The following is a 12,966-nucleotide window of genomic DNA, read 5'->3' as shown; positions in this document are numbered from 1 at the left end:
CGTATATCTTTATCATTTTAAGAACCTGTGACTTGAAATTTGGCATGCAAGTAGTTAAAACATTAATCTATGCAAGGAGATCGGCAAATTACGCATATCGCACCTAGTTTAAGATTTTTTAGGCATTTGAAGCGAGTGGTTAGTTTTTTTTATCTGGGTCAGAGTTAGACCCCTTTCTATATTTATGGTATCACAGGGTTCGGGCCCAAAACGGGCTTAGCCCCTGTGCTATCATCTGCTACAGGGCCAGCTTTTGTGCAGTATGAATTATTGTTTCGATTGTTTGGACTACAGCCGACTGCATGCAAAATTATCCGGATCATCAAGGACTCTTAGTGGACAAAGAACATTGCAAAGTGATAGAATTTTATTGCTGCAACTTGATTACTTGGACAACAGCTGACTGCAGATTTATCCGGGATCATAAAGGACTCTGAATGGAGACATAACATTAACAGAATTATACTTTCGATATTTTCATTCCTAAATGGATTCAAAATCAACATGTATTGATAAAATATACTTAGTAAAACAATAACAATCAGTAGTGCATTTTTTATGTATACTAAACTATTTGACACATGTAGAGCATTGCACTTTACAGTCATTCAAGAAAATGTTAAAAAAAATTATTACGGTTGAATCAACAGCTATTAATTAATATATAATATACTGTTTAATGCATCACATGCACATATTTATGTTGGTTGATATTAGCTCGTAGAATGCTGGTATGTAGACTTTATCCTTTCTTTAGCCCTCTCGACGTAAATACATGTACTCCCCTGGTGAACACTTAAACTTTTTTCCAGCCGTGGGTTTTGTGGGAACTTTGCTGTGGAGCACATGTTGATCCTGTATTCAAAGTTGAAAAATAAGTGATTGCACTGCTTTGACGGTATGTCAGCACTCACGGGATTCGGGAACTGTATGTCATGGCCTTGATATCAAGGTGTCTGGGAATATTTCAAGAGATTAGTCTAAATGGCATCGATCCATCTAACCTAAATAAAAAATTGGAAGAGAAATCATTTTCATGCAATACTTTTCTCTTTATCTCAAGGAAGTTATTGTAAGTCTTAAATTAAAGCCACATTCTTGCATTTTGTATAAACTAATATTTTTCTATAAACAATGCGGATGGAGAAGGTTTGTTTAATAATAATACATGTATTCCCAGTAAACAATCAATACAGTTGTACAAACTTTAAAACATAACGTATTACATGTATGTTATCAAATTATACCCCCCCCCCCCTCCACCAAGTAGCAACCGAATCTCAATGAATCCACTTTCTAAAACAATATTTGTTTTGTAATATTAAATACTATCAGTTCTTTTTGAAAATGGTGTAAATATTACATTTATCAATATCTAGCTACAAAATGTAGCCCTCTCCTAGTTTTTTTTTTTTTTTTACTCTCCCCCCCCCCCTTTCTTTTTTTAAAATGAGAGGGCTACATTATTGCAGCTAATCAAGGTCATGCACGCACGGCGCCGATAAGAAATCTGTGATGAAGTTTTGTTGTATATGGTCATGGAAAGAGTACTATTTAGTAGTGCTACAGCTGCTGTGTCTATGAAAGTTTTTCGTAAAAATTCTCTCTGTAGATCGAAAATCATGCTCCTCCCTCTATAAACATTTGATATATACAATTTCAAGCGTGACTGCATGTGACGTATAACTGTGTCCATCTTGATTTGTGGATTGTAAATAAATAAATGTAAATATATTTAGATCTACTTGAGCGTATATATAACTAAAGACTGATGATCGGTATGAAGGCCCTAGATGTGGTACACAGGCACTTGTTTCTGTAAATGACTTATGACCTTTGTATACTAATAACAACACAAGGTACCTAGCTTCAAATGACACAGAATGGCACCCCCTGAGAATGTCGGCCTTTTGAGCCTCCAGGGAATATGCGATGCAAATGTATTTACTACCGTTGTATTATACAATCATTCAACTTAAAAACCATGTATGACATGACTGCATTCATTGCCTCTTATCACCGAAAACTGCAACAAAACATGGATTTTCCGTTTTATACCACGAAGTGCTATGTACTGATACCGCGCAGAATACGTGGGCGATTTTGACTGGCTAGCACGCTCTTCTAAAATTACGTTTGGAATTCTTTAGAGTTATTTATAGAAAGAGTATCAGAGATGAATTAAAAATAATAGGCAAAAGGATGATTTTAATGGTGACCATTAACCACAATTGATCTTATTTTATATAATTTAGTTACAAACATTAGGGGGGAAATGCTACAAAAAATAAAGGGGACTCCATCCCCCCATATTTTTTTTTTCCACAGACACCTGATAACAATAATCCCCCCTTTCTGATTTTTTTTTTTTTTGGCGGTGACAATTCCTCTAAAATGTGTGGATTCCTTGTCTCTCTCAACCCAATTTCGATTGATGTAGTCGTTTCACGCTTTTCACAAGCTTTAGAGATTGGCCTTCTACTGGACTGGTATAATAAAATATACTTATTAGAAACAGTATAAGACAAGTATAAGGCTTACAAAAAAGCATGTTTACGATTACATAAACCGAAATTAGGATGGAATAGACGGGGAATCCACACATTTCGGAGAAATAATCGCCGCCCCAAAAAATCAGAAGGGGGGGAGGGGGTTGGTGTTTATACTTTAGATGCCTGTGAATTTTCCATATCGGCACAGATCCGTAATATTAGGGATGCGGGGGAGGGGGTTCGCCGGAGAAGTTGGAAGTTGCACATGACAGACAATGATAAAAATATAATAGTCATGATAAAGATCTTCAGAACCTTAATTAGTGTGTACATGAGTGGGGGGGTGGGGGGTGGGGTTATAGTGTTCGTCATTGCTGTCTCAATTTTTTCCCCTCAGGCTGGGAGGGGGGGGGGTGGTCGTTCTTTGCTCCAGGGCTTCAATTTATAACTTTCAAGCTTACATGCATTAATATCTTCTCATTCACTACTACATAGTACTATAAAAAATAGTGGATGGGCATTTCTCGCAATATATTTTCATTTGCATGCATGGAAATAACAGTTATTTGTTCATTGTCAATTAAAAGGGTTGGCCAGTCGCCTCCGAAAAACATTGATATGTGTCTGCGGCGTTCTTGGTACTTATGGTGGGTTTCATAAAACTTCAATGTAACAACAGGTACTTGTCACATCAATGCATACCACAAAGTCAATAACACATCACTAAAAAACTTTCCTTGCTCTATTTTGCATACGTCCAAATAATATTTTATCTGTATTTTCTCTGACTTTCCATAGATCTGCATGAAACATGCAATTGGCAGAAATATTTCTCATACTAGTTAACGAAGTTGTATTTATAGTAAGTCATAATTTCATTATTATCTTCATCAGAAATGATTCCGACACGAACATATTTTTAAATCTCCACTCGGGAAGTCTTAGCTTCTATCTTCTGATGACATGTAAAATCCCGAAACGTACGAACAGCTTTGGTTTTTTTTTTGAGTAACTAAAAATAGCGTCTTGAATTCAAATTTTTTATTTTGTTAACAAAGCAATATTTTAAAGATGTTTTGGTAATAAACATCGTATCAATTTATTGTGATAATAAAACAATGAGACTTTATTTTTAACACAACGAATATACAATTTTCATTCTGTGCGGTATCAGTACATAGCACTTCGTGGTATAAAACGGAAAATCCATGTTTTGTTGCAGTTTTCTGCGATAAGAGGCAATGAATGCAGTCATGTCATACATGGTATTTAAGTTGAATGATTGTACAATACAACGGTAGTAAATACATTTACATAGCATATTCCCTGGAAGCTCAAAAGGCCGACATTCTCAGGGGGTGCCATTCTGTGTCATTTGAAGCTACGTACCTTGTGTTGTTATTAGTATACAAAGGTCATAAGTCATTTACAGAAACAAGTGCCTGTGCTTACAGCCCCTAAAAGGGATTTGGTCGTTTTTAGTTAATGGAATTTTCATAGCGATTACTTTGTACGTACTATATGCAAATATTAATCAATTGTACATACATGTATATATCTACAGATATAATCTATTATATAATTGCTTAATGAAAGCAAATCATTTTTTGACCTTTAATTGATACCTTTGTGTTTCATTTCTTGAACATTATCATATATATAATCAATTGTCATATAGGAGAGGGCGTTCTAAGTTTTAAGAACTTGTGCTCAATCCTTTTCTTATAACATCTAGACATTAAAATATGTTCAAATCAAATCAAATAACTTTTTGTGGTTTTTTTCCTCTCTGTGCCTCTCTCTCTCTCTCTCTCTCTCTCTCTCTCTCTCTCTCTCTCTTTTACCGACGAACTCTGTTAACTAAGTATACGTCCTCACAATGTCAAGAAGAGAATACACACACCTGTAGAATATATAAGTGTATCTAATACTCTCTTTCGAATTGTGAAAAAAAATGTTTAAAGAGAGAAAAAATTAAATAAAGGACATGTTCCCACAATACTTGTCCTCGCTATTAATCTAATATACTGAGTAGATGTATCTACATCTTTCACATTCTGTCACATGTACGGAGGCGTAATTGTGAGGACAAAATTCTAGCCTCACAACCGTCAAATGGTTAAAAACTGTCCCCTCTGCGATCTAATTAAAATTAGGCTTGTAGACCCGCTCCTCTACGATACATGGAAGCAATGCAACATTGTATTGAAGCGTATCGTAGAGGAGCGGATCTACAAGTCTAATCTTAATTAGATTGATCCCCACCGTTAACGGTATACCAGTCTTCCCCCCCTCTCTCTCTCTTTCTCTCTCTCTCTCTCAAATGAATGTGCAATAAAGATTAAATGAAAAATTACAGTTCTGAAATTAGTAGTGTTTTCAAGAAGCAATAAAAACACAGTGTTTTGACACAATCTGAGCAAACTGGTATATATATAGTATAATAGTGAGAAGAGAGCTAACAAAGCAGCCATAAATTCTCCTAGTTAAAAGCCAGAATATTGTTCTGTTTTATAATACAAAAATCGTTTACCTGACTTCAAAGAAACTTTGAAAAAATAAGTCCAATTTCTGAGAATTAGGTCGCCGTCGTTAACGCTACACCATTTTCTCCATGCAATTTTCCTTCATTACGTTGGATTTTATGCATCCGTCATCCGTTGCAGTCCAACTTGGAATTACTGTTTAAAATATAGCTACTTGTGGTCACCCTCACAATATTTGAATGCATGTTGATCGTCCGTTATGGCAGATCAGATTCGTTTTCACCATACTGAGAAAACTGTTTATGCATTATCACGATTAATACCGAAGTTTTGAGAGTTTGAAGCGAGCAACCGAGAATTTATGGATGCTTTGTTAGCTCCCTTCTCACTAATATACTATATATACCAGTTTGCTCAGATTGTGTCAAAACCCTGTGAATAAAAATAACACTGATAACATTTATGACTTCGATATAAATACCTTCGATCTCTAAACACAGACTTTTTAGGAAGTCGGTTGTATTTAGAGTGTAGAGTTCATTTGTTCATTTTTTTTTTTCAATTCAGTAATATGTTTAAAAAATATTAGTTGAAATAAAGATTTAAAACAAAAACAATAATAATAATAATAAAATAAGTATTAGAACCACATAATTTACTTTTCCATTCATGTGCTGTATTTCATTTATTGCTAAAATATAAAACAGATCTAATAATTTTGTTTAGTTTTTGCGATTATGTTTTATATATTTTAGATATGATTCCTTGATTTTTTTAAATCGATTTTTCCTCGAACAGTATATTCTTAATTCGGAAAACAAATTTCCGAGCGTGAGTGGTTCTAACCTAAACATTTAGCTGAATCTGATACATGAATTACATTAGTTACGTCGGTCTGCACTGGAGGTGGAAAGCCGATCGATACATTCAGTGATGTAAGGCAGCAGGTATATAATATACCCTATATCTTGTAAAGTTTATGTACATCGATATCTAGATCTAGGTGGATTTATATATTGTTATATGACGTTAATACTTCCTTTTAATTACAGGGGGAAAGGTGCAGGACTCGTGAAACTAAGCCCACCCGTCTGAATCATGCATAAATTGGTGAAAGTGTCACAGTTAGACAAACGTGTTAAAGCTAGAACCGTCCATGTATTGTCTCTCGTCGTTCTGACTTTCCTGCACGTGGAGGGAATCATTGCCATTTCCACAGGGATATGGCTTATTGCGAGGTTAAAAAGTACGTCGTGTGAGTTTTTGAACCAGTTTGTGGCCGCCGGTGTATTCTGGTTTGTGTCGGGGTTGTTGTGTACTTTAGTCAGCATTCCCGGCATTCTGATGACATTTAGGCATAAGCAGTATCTCCGCCCACCATATTTTATCGGGGGTTTCATTATCATCATTATTCTTGAAAGCACAGCTGCAATAGTGTCCACGTTGGACTCGAAAAACTTGTCAAATAAGTTCCAGGGCCAACTTTTAGATTCACTTTTAGTGTCACCAAACAGAGAATGCTGGGAAGATATTCAGGGGGATTTTGAGTGTTGTGGAGCTACAAAATATCAAAACTGGCTCTCCGGTTCCAGTAGAAATATCTCTGTTACAACCACTTTGTGGGGATTGTCCTCGTGCCGGTGTGAAGAAGCCATTGCTAAATGCATAGACGTCACCAGTTTTATCAATGTAAACATCACTTCGCCCTACATATGGCCGTCAGCATGCTATCAGAAACTGCTCACTTTTGTGGAGCTGCAGTGTAATTTTCTGCGTATTTTTTGTCCTATTGTTGCCATTTCTCAATTGTTTGCATGTACGTTTCTCGGATATGTGTTTAAGAAATTATTGGTGAATAATGCGGTTGAAACTGGTATGCAGAAATACATGATTCAGTTTTCCTCGCGACCGAATCTTCGTGACAATTCTAAGAGCAATTCAAATTGCCATCAAGCCAGTTCACATATGTGAATATGCATGTACTGTACAGTGAACATATTTAAAGCTTTGTTATAAAAGCATGTTCTTAATCAATCAGCCAGTGCTAATTATAACCCAGTACTTTACTTATTCTCAAGCGAACGACTCCAAACGTCGCTTTAACTTTCCGGCTACAGATTTGATTATAAATCTGTTTTAGTGTGATTTTTGTGTCAGAGAAAATACCCCCTCCCCCGAATAACACACAGGTGTGAGGTTTGACAAGTTTGCTGTCATTTTATTCTGAATATTTTGGCATTTAATTAAGTGGATAATTTCATATCAAATTTCTATGCCGCTTGATAGGGCAATGTCTTTTGAGATAACTTTTTCGGCATTTTCCACTTACTGTGACTTAAAAGATTTCATACAGTTAGCAAGATTTGAAGGAGCTGCAAAATATATCATATCTTATTACCTTTTATATCAAGTTTAATGATAAGCGAACGAGGATAGATCCAACTCAACATTTTACTTCACTAAAGTGGAGTCGTTTGTTTGAGAATGTGTGACTTGCCTTACGATCACAGGGGCTAAGCCCGTTTTGGTCTCGAACTCGTTATGGTATCACAGGGTTTGAGCCCAAAACGAGCTTAGCCCCTGCGATTGCGATAGTTAAATCTGATTACGCTCAACATAATTCCGGATTGTATTTTGCGAGTTATTTCAACAGAACATTTTTATAATATTGCCAAACTGTTGCACTGTGTTGAATGGGATGCGATCGATGAATACCACTATTGATAAATGTATGTATGTAACTGAATACATGTACATAGAAATTGTGCCGAGTGTAAACCTAGTCCTACAATGTACATTCTGATTTTAGCAAATTACTTCAAATGTTGCACATTAATTTATCGACGAACGATTCAGTATATCGGTATTCTGATGTTGATTATAGAGATCTAGTCATGCCGTGTATATGTACATGTACCCCCTGATCGACCTCAGAGTCACCAAGACAGTCAGCTTTCTATCTGTATTTACATTTTATTGCTCAATTCCTCTGTATAAGTCACACTTTGAAATCATATACCGTGTACCGGTACATATATATTTTATATTTCTTAAGAATTATACATTATATTTTTCCAATGTCTGAAAATTGATTAGCACTGAATAATTTCTTTTATGAAATGAATGTGTACTCAAGTTAGTGGTATTTGTATTTCAGGGACGTTTAATAGATTGGCTGAATTATAGTCAATACCGAATTATAAATATCAATACAACTGAAAAACTACTTGTAGTAACGATTGATTGTAAAATCAAATCAAATATATTAGCATGCAGTTTTACTTACGCATGTAGTAGGTAAATATTTTAGAATATTTTTATATGAGTGAACTGCAGGTTTATTGTTGGTTATGTTTAAAACCTCTTGCAGTCCAATATATGGTGCCATGGAATCACTGCAGTGGTGGATCTAGAGGGTTAACCCCTTCCCCATTTGGCAGAATTTTGTTTTGAAAAAGGTTATTTTTGCCATTTTGGGGATTTTCATCCCAAAACTTTCTTTCTTAAGTGGAAAAAGTACAAACTTGGGTCACAACACCCACCCACGACCTTTTTGGAAAAAAAAAATCTGGATCCACCATTGCTTTTTAAATGATGTAAGAAAGGGTTCAATAGATTAAAGAATTACAGCTACAGGTACTACCGTAATAGGATCCTTGCATTAGTACAATCATAGACGTATATATCTCATAGGAAAGATGTTTAATTCCCAATCATTTTACCACTGTTCCTTTATTGGTGCAGTCTTACAAATAGCTATAGTAAGTTGTTGATAATATTTGTTGATTTTTAATTGTTTTTTATTAAAATCTTTACTGAAAATTTTAAAATTTCAATAAAATGTTGCATTTGCCAGTCTCTTTCAATTTTATTTATAGCATTATTTGCTGATATCCATCACAATGGATCTGACAAGTCAACATCACAATCTGACTAGTCGACATAATTATCTGACAAGTAGACAAAACATCACTATGTCGACTTTTCAGAACATTAGGTCGACTTGTCAGAACATTATGTTGGCTTGTCAGATTATTATGTCGACTTTTCAGGTCATTATGTCGACTTTTCGGATCATTATGTTGTGGCAGTACGAGGGTGAAGGGGTGACAATAAAACCAAGGGAGAGGGAGCGACAATACCGTCCGGGAAGATGTAGCAACAAAACGGCCCAGGGCGAGGGAGCGACAAAACGGCCCAGGGCGAGAAAGAGACAATACCGTCCGGGAAGATGTAGCAACAAAACGGCCCAGGGCGAGGGAGCGACAACACGGCCCAGGAAGATGTAGCAACAAAACAGCCCAGGGCTAGGGAGCAACAATATGGCCCGGGGCGAGGGAGCGACAAAACGGCCCAGGGCGAGAGAGAGAGACAATATGGCCCAGGGCGAGGAAAAGACAATACGAGAGTGAGGGGGCGACAATAAAACCCAGGGAGAGGGGGCGACAGTAAAACCCAGGGAGAGGGGGCGACAGTAAAACCCAGGGAGAGAGGGCGACAGTAAAACCCAGGGAGAGGGGGCGACAGTAAAACCCAGGGAGAGAAATAATTAATCGTCTATAAATCACAATCAAAATTGACTTTCTAGAAAACTTCGTCAAATAATAAACTAAACTGGCATCACAACCAGCAATGGGTTGGTTCCACAATGATTAGAATTAACGATATATTTTCTCAAACATTGCGCATGCTGTACATTGTATATAGATTTCACCAAATATTGTCCTACATAATATCTTAAGCGGAATGGAATTAAGGGGGCGGGGTTACTATCATTATAGCGGATTTCCGTGAGCTACATGTACAGTGGGAGGGGGGAACTGATATATTGTCAGTTTTCCGGGGATGAATAACATGGGGGAATACAGGAGCGGATCCAGAAATTGTGGTTACGGGGGGCGCCACTTTATGAGACAGGGGGTCTGGGGGCCACCTTGAGGTGAGGCCCCTAGTAGGTCCAGGGCTAAGCCCTAGTGGGGGTCCAGGGGGCGAAGCCCCCGGAAGCTCTTGGATTTTACCTAATTTATAGGGCTTGAAGTATGTCTCCTATTTAGTCATTTGTACTATTTTCTATAATTTTTAATAAGGTGCAAGTAATAAAGTGACGCAAATATTAAGTTTTTTGGAAAAAAATTAAGTTCTCCCAATAACGTAATTCAAGGAATCAAAAGATTTTGTCATTTATTTCTCCGGGAGTGGAAGAAATTATTGCTTCTTTTATCGTCTAGTACATTTTTCTAAACAAGATACCACGATTTACTTTAAATTTTAAAATTTTAAGGAGGAGGGGGCGCCGGCTGCGCCCCCCCCCCCTTAAATCCGCCACTGGAATAGCTTCTATACAGCACTGGGTCCGATTTTCGATCAAGACGCCGTTTCGAACCTAACCTGTTTATCATATATTATGACTGTTACTTCGCCAAGCCACCAGCATGAGAAGTGAAACTTAAGGGTCTTATAAACGGTGGTCCTGTGTTACGGTAGCTGTTGGCACGATAAAGAACCTCCAATACTACAACACTGAGCATCACGCAGAGTTCAGTCTTTGTGATATTTTACCTACAGCTGTTGACGTCTCCATTAGCACGAAGCTGTCGAATGGGAAGTAGTAAAATTAACAAAATCACTTTTTATAACTACATATGTACAAATCGTTATTCGAGAGGTTATGGGAAAATGCATTTACTAAAATGTCTACCCTTCTATATTTAATAACAATTTATTTTGTGGTAATTGAACCGCATTGGCGGATCTAGAGGTGGGGATACCCCTCCCGTCCCTTAGTTGAATTTTAAAAAGCGAAATGATTATATACATATATTCAAATTACAAAATATATAGATATTTTTAAGCCATGTCGGTATATTATCACATTGAATTCTAATTCTAAATGTTCCTAGAAAAAAGGGGATATACTTTAGTATATTCTATTAAGATTTTTGCAATAATTTTTTTTTTATTATTTTGTCAAATTGTAGGGTATGAATTTTTTGCTATTTAAAGTGAAAGTCTAAATTTAGGACAGAAGACATTTAAAATATCCCATCGAATGACATTGATTAATTTGATAATTCTTGAAATTCAATGATTTAAGATATTCAATGTATAACGACCATATTTCATATCGAGTAAATGGATGGAGGGCGTTTTGTAATTATGGTATCATTTTGAAGGGTTCATTATATAAAAATAATCCACCATAGGAATTTTCAAAATTTTGTTTACTACTTTTAACATTGAAGTATATGGAAAGAGCATGTTTTATTAAAATATTTTTTCAAAGAAATTATATTTTCATATAAATCTCTTGGTAGAAAGTTACATACACTTTCTCTTCATGAAAATATGAAATAAAATGAATCGTTTACCACACATATCCCCCCCCCCCTTAATTATACAAAGGACAGATAACTCTTTAAAAAGGCTCAAGTGTAAAAAGATTGGTGTCTAATCATTTACCAGTCATGTGAATTTCATCTACTTCACTTGCATCATTTCATCATTTAAATCCTTTGAAATTGTTCATTATCCTTTCGTTGTACATTGAATACCTTAACTCAGATTTCGTATAGGGTGACATTCTTAATTTGAAAATGGATAAGCAGAGTGAATAATAACAAAAAACAGCGGACTAAAAATGAAGAAAAAAGAATGAATAGACAGTTTGAAGATGCATGCTGCATGTGAAAAATAGGATAACGAAATTTTTTTTTTTATTTTATTGAAGAAAAAAAATTCCAAAATTTTCTACTTTAGATAATGCACAAAAACTATTTTGGCTACTCAACACAGAAGAGAAGGAAATTCTTGATCTTATGGGCAGATTTATTAACGATAACTTGATATAGCAATATAGATGTATGTATGACATTTATAAAAGAATTATGTGTCCTTGAGTATGCCTTGTCAGCTATTGTTATTGATTAATACGCATATTCTATTGTTTGGCAACTCTTCTCTTCATTGTTGTAATTATCTCATGTTTGTCTACTTTAAACTCTGAATTAGAAATAAAGTATTCTATTCTATTCTCCTTTCAAATAAAAAAGGAAGGGGTACGGGGAAGGGGGGTGGGGTAAATTTCAATTAATTCCCTGATATCGTCAGATATACAATATATATATATATATACATGTATATAGATCTAGTAGAATATATATGAAGGGAATAGTAAGAATACCAAATCCATATACCAGGTATCAACAGAGACACATCAGAAGTTTGTTTGAATTGTACAACTAATTGTATCTTGTGTAATTAATTAGAATAGAATACTTTATTTCTAATTCAGAGATCAAAATAGACAAACATGAGATCCATACCGTTTAGAAAATATAAAACTTTTGGAGATATCTTATAGATAAATATCAGAAAATCCTGCCGGAATGAAGAAAGGTATGCAAATTTTAACAAGAAATCTGAGCAGTCCTTCTTTTGTAAACTACAATATCTCTTTTGTAATGGTGTTACATTTGTTGACGACCAGAAAGCATTCATAATTAACGGTAGTAACAATAAAAAATACGCAGTTACTTTATTTCCTAAAGAAACTTGTCAATGTCCAGCTACCGGTACCGGTACTTTGCTATCATAATTTAGCAGCGCGGTTAATAATGGGGTATAATATTTCCGATACTAAAAAAGTTGTTAATTTGAAACAATTATCCAAAAATAATTTTAAACGTAACGAAAAAAAAATCTGGTAGGAAAAAACCGCGACCTAACGATTATGATAAGGAAGTAATACCCGCTCCCGATTCTGCCATTGTTTTAGACGAGCAAGACGATTTATGTCCATCGAAAAAAGTAAAAGTGGAAGAAAAAAATTCGCCCCCGATAGAAAGTGATAGATGGACCTCGGAGTTAAATCTAAGTCATAAATCTAATATATTGGATCTCCATGGTTGGTTTTGTTCAGATATAATAAATAAGTCTTTAGAAATTATTTCAAAACAATTCACAAATATAAACGGTTTCCAACTAACAAA

General features: G+C 35.4%; 2 long non-coding RNA genes across 3 annotated transcripts in view; one reads left to right on the top strand and one right to left on the bottom strand.

The window, feature by feature from the left end:
* Positions 1-540: 540 nt before the first annotated feature.
* LOC125659255 (uncharacterized) overlaps positions 541-12,966 on the bottom strand; it is an 18,080-nt gene continuing 5,654 nt past the window's right edge. The window contains exons 1-2 of one of the 2 annotated variants that reach the window (XR_007364001.2): positions 5,026-5,202; positions 541-1,004 (exon numbers count right to left, since the gene is read on the bottom strand). This is a non-coding gene — a long non-coding RNA (uncharacterized LOC125659255). Of the gene's footprint in view, positions 1,005-5,025; positions 5,203-12,966 lie in introns of those variants that run through there. The other variant, XR_008798566.1, reaches the window with a different exon arrangement.
* On the top strand, positions 5,562-8,833 carry LOC125660002 (uncharacterized). Its single transcript, XR_007364286.2, has 2 exons — positions 5,562-5,925; positions 6,031-8,833. It is a non-coding gene; the product is annotated as an uncharacterized LOC125660002 (long non-coding RNA).

This window comes from Ostrea edulis, chromosome 9 (assembly GCF_947568905.1).
Source record: "Ostrea edulis chromosome 9, xbOstEdul1.1, whole genome shotgun sequence".
Lineage (NCBI taxonomy): Eukaryota > Metazoa > Mollusca > Bivalvia > Ostreida > Ostreidae > Ostrea > Ostrea edulis.
Note: the sequence above shows the minus strand (reverse complement) of the source record. Positions and strands in the feature narration are given on the sequence as shown.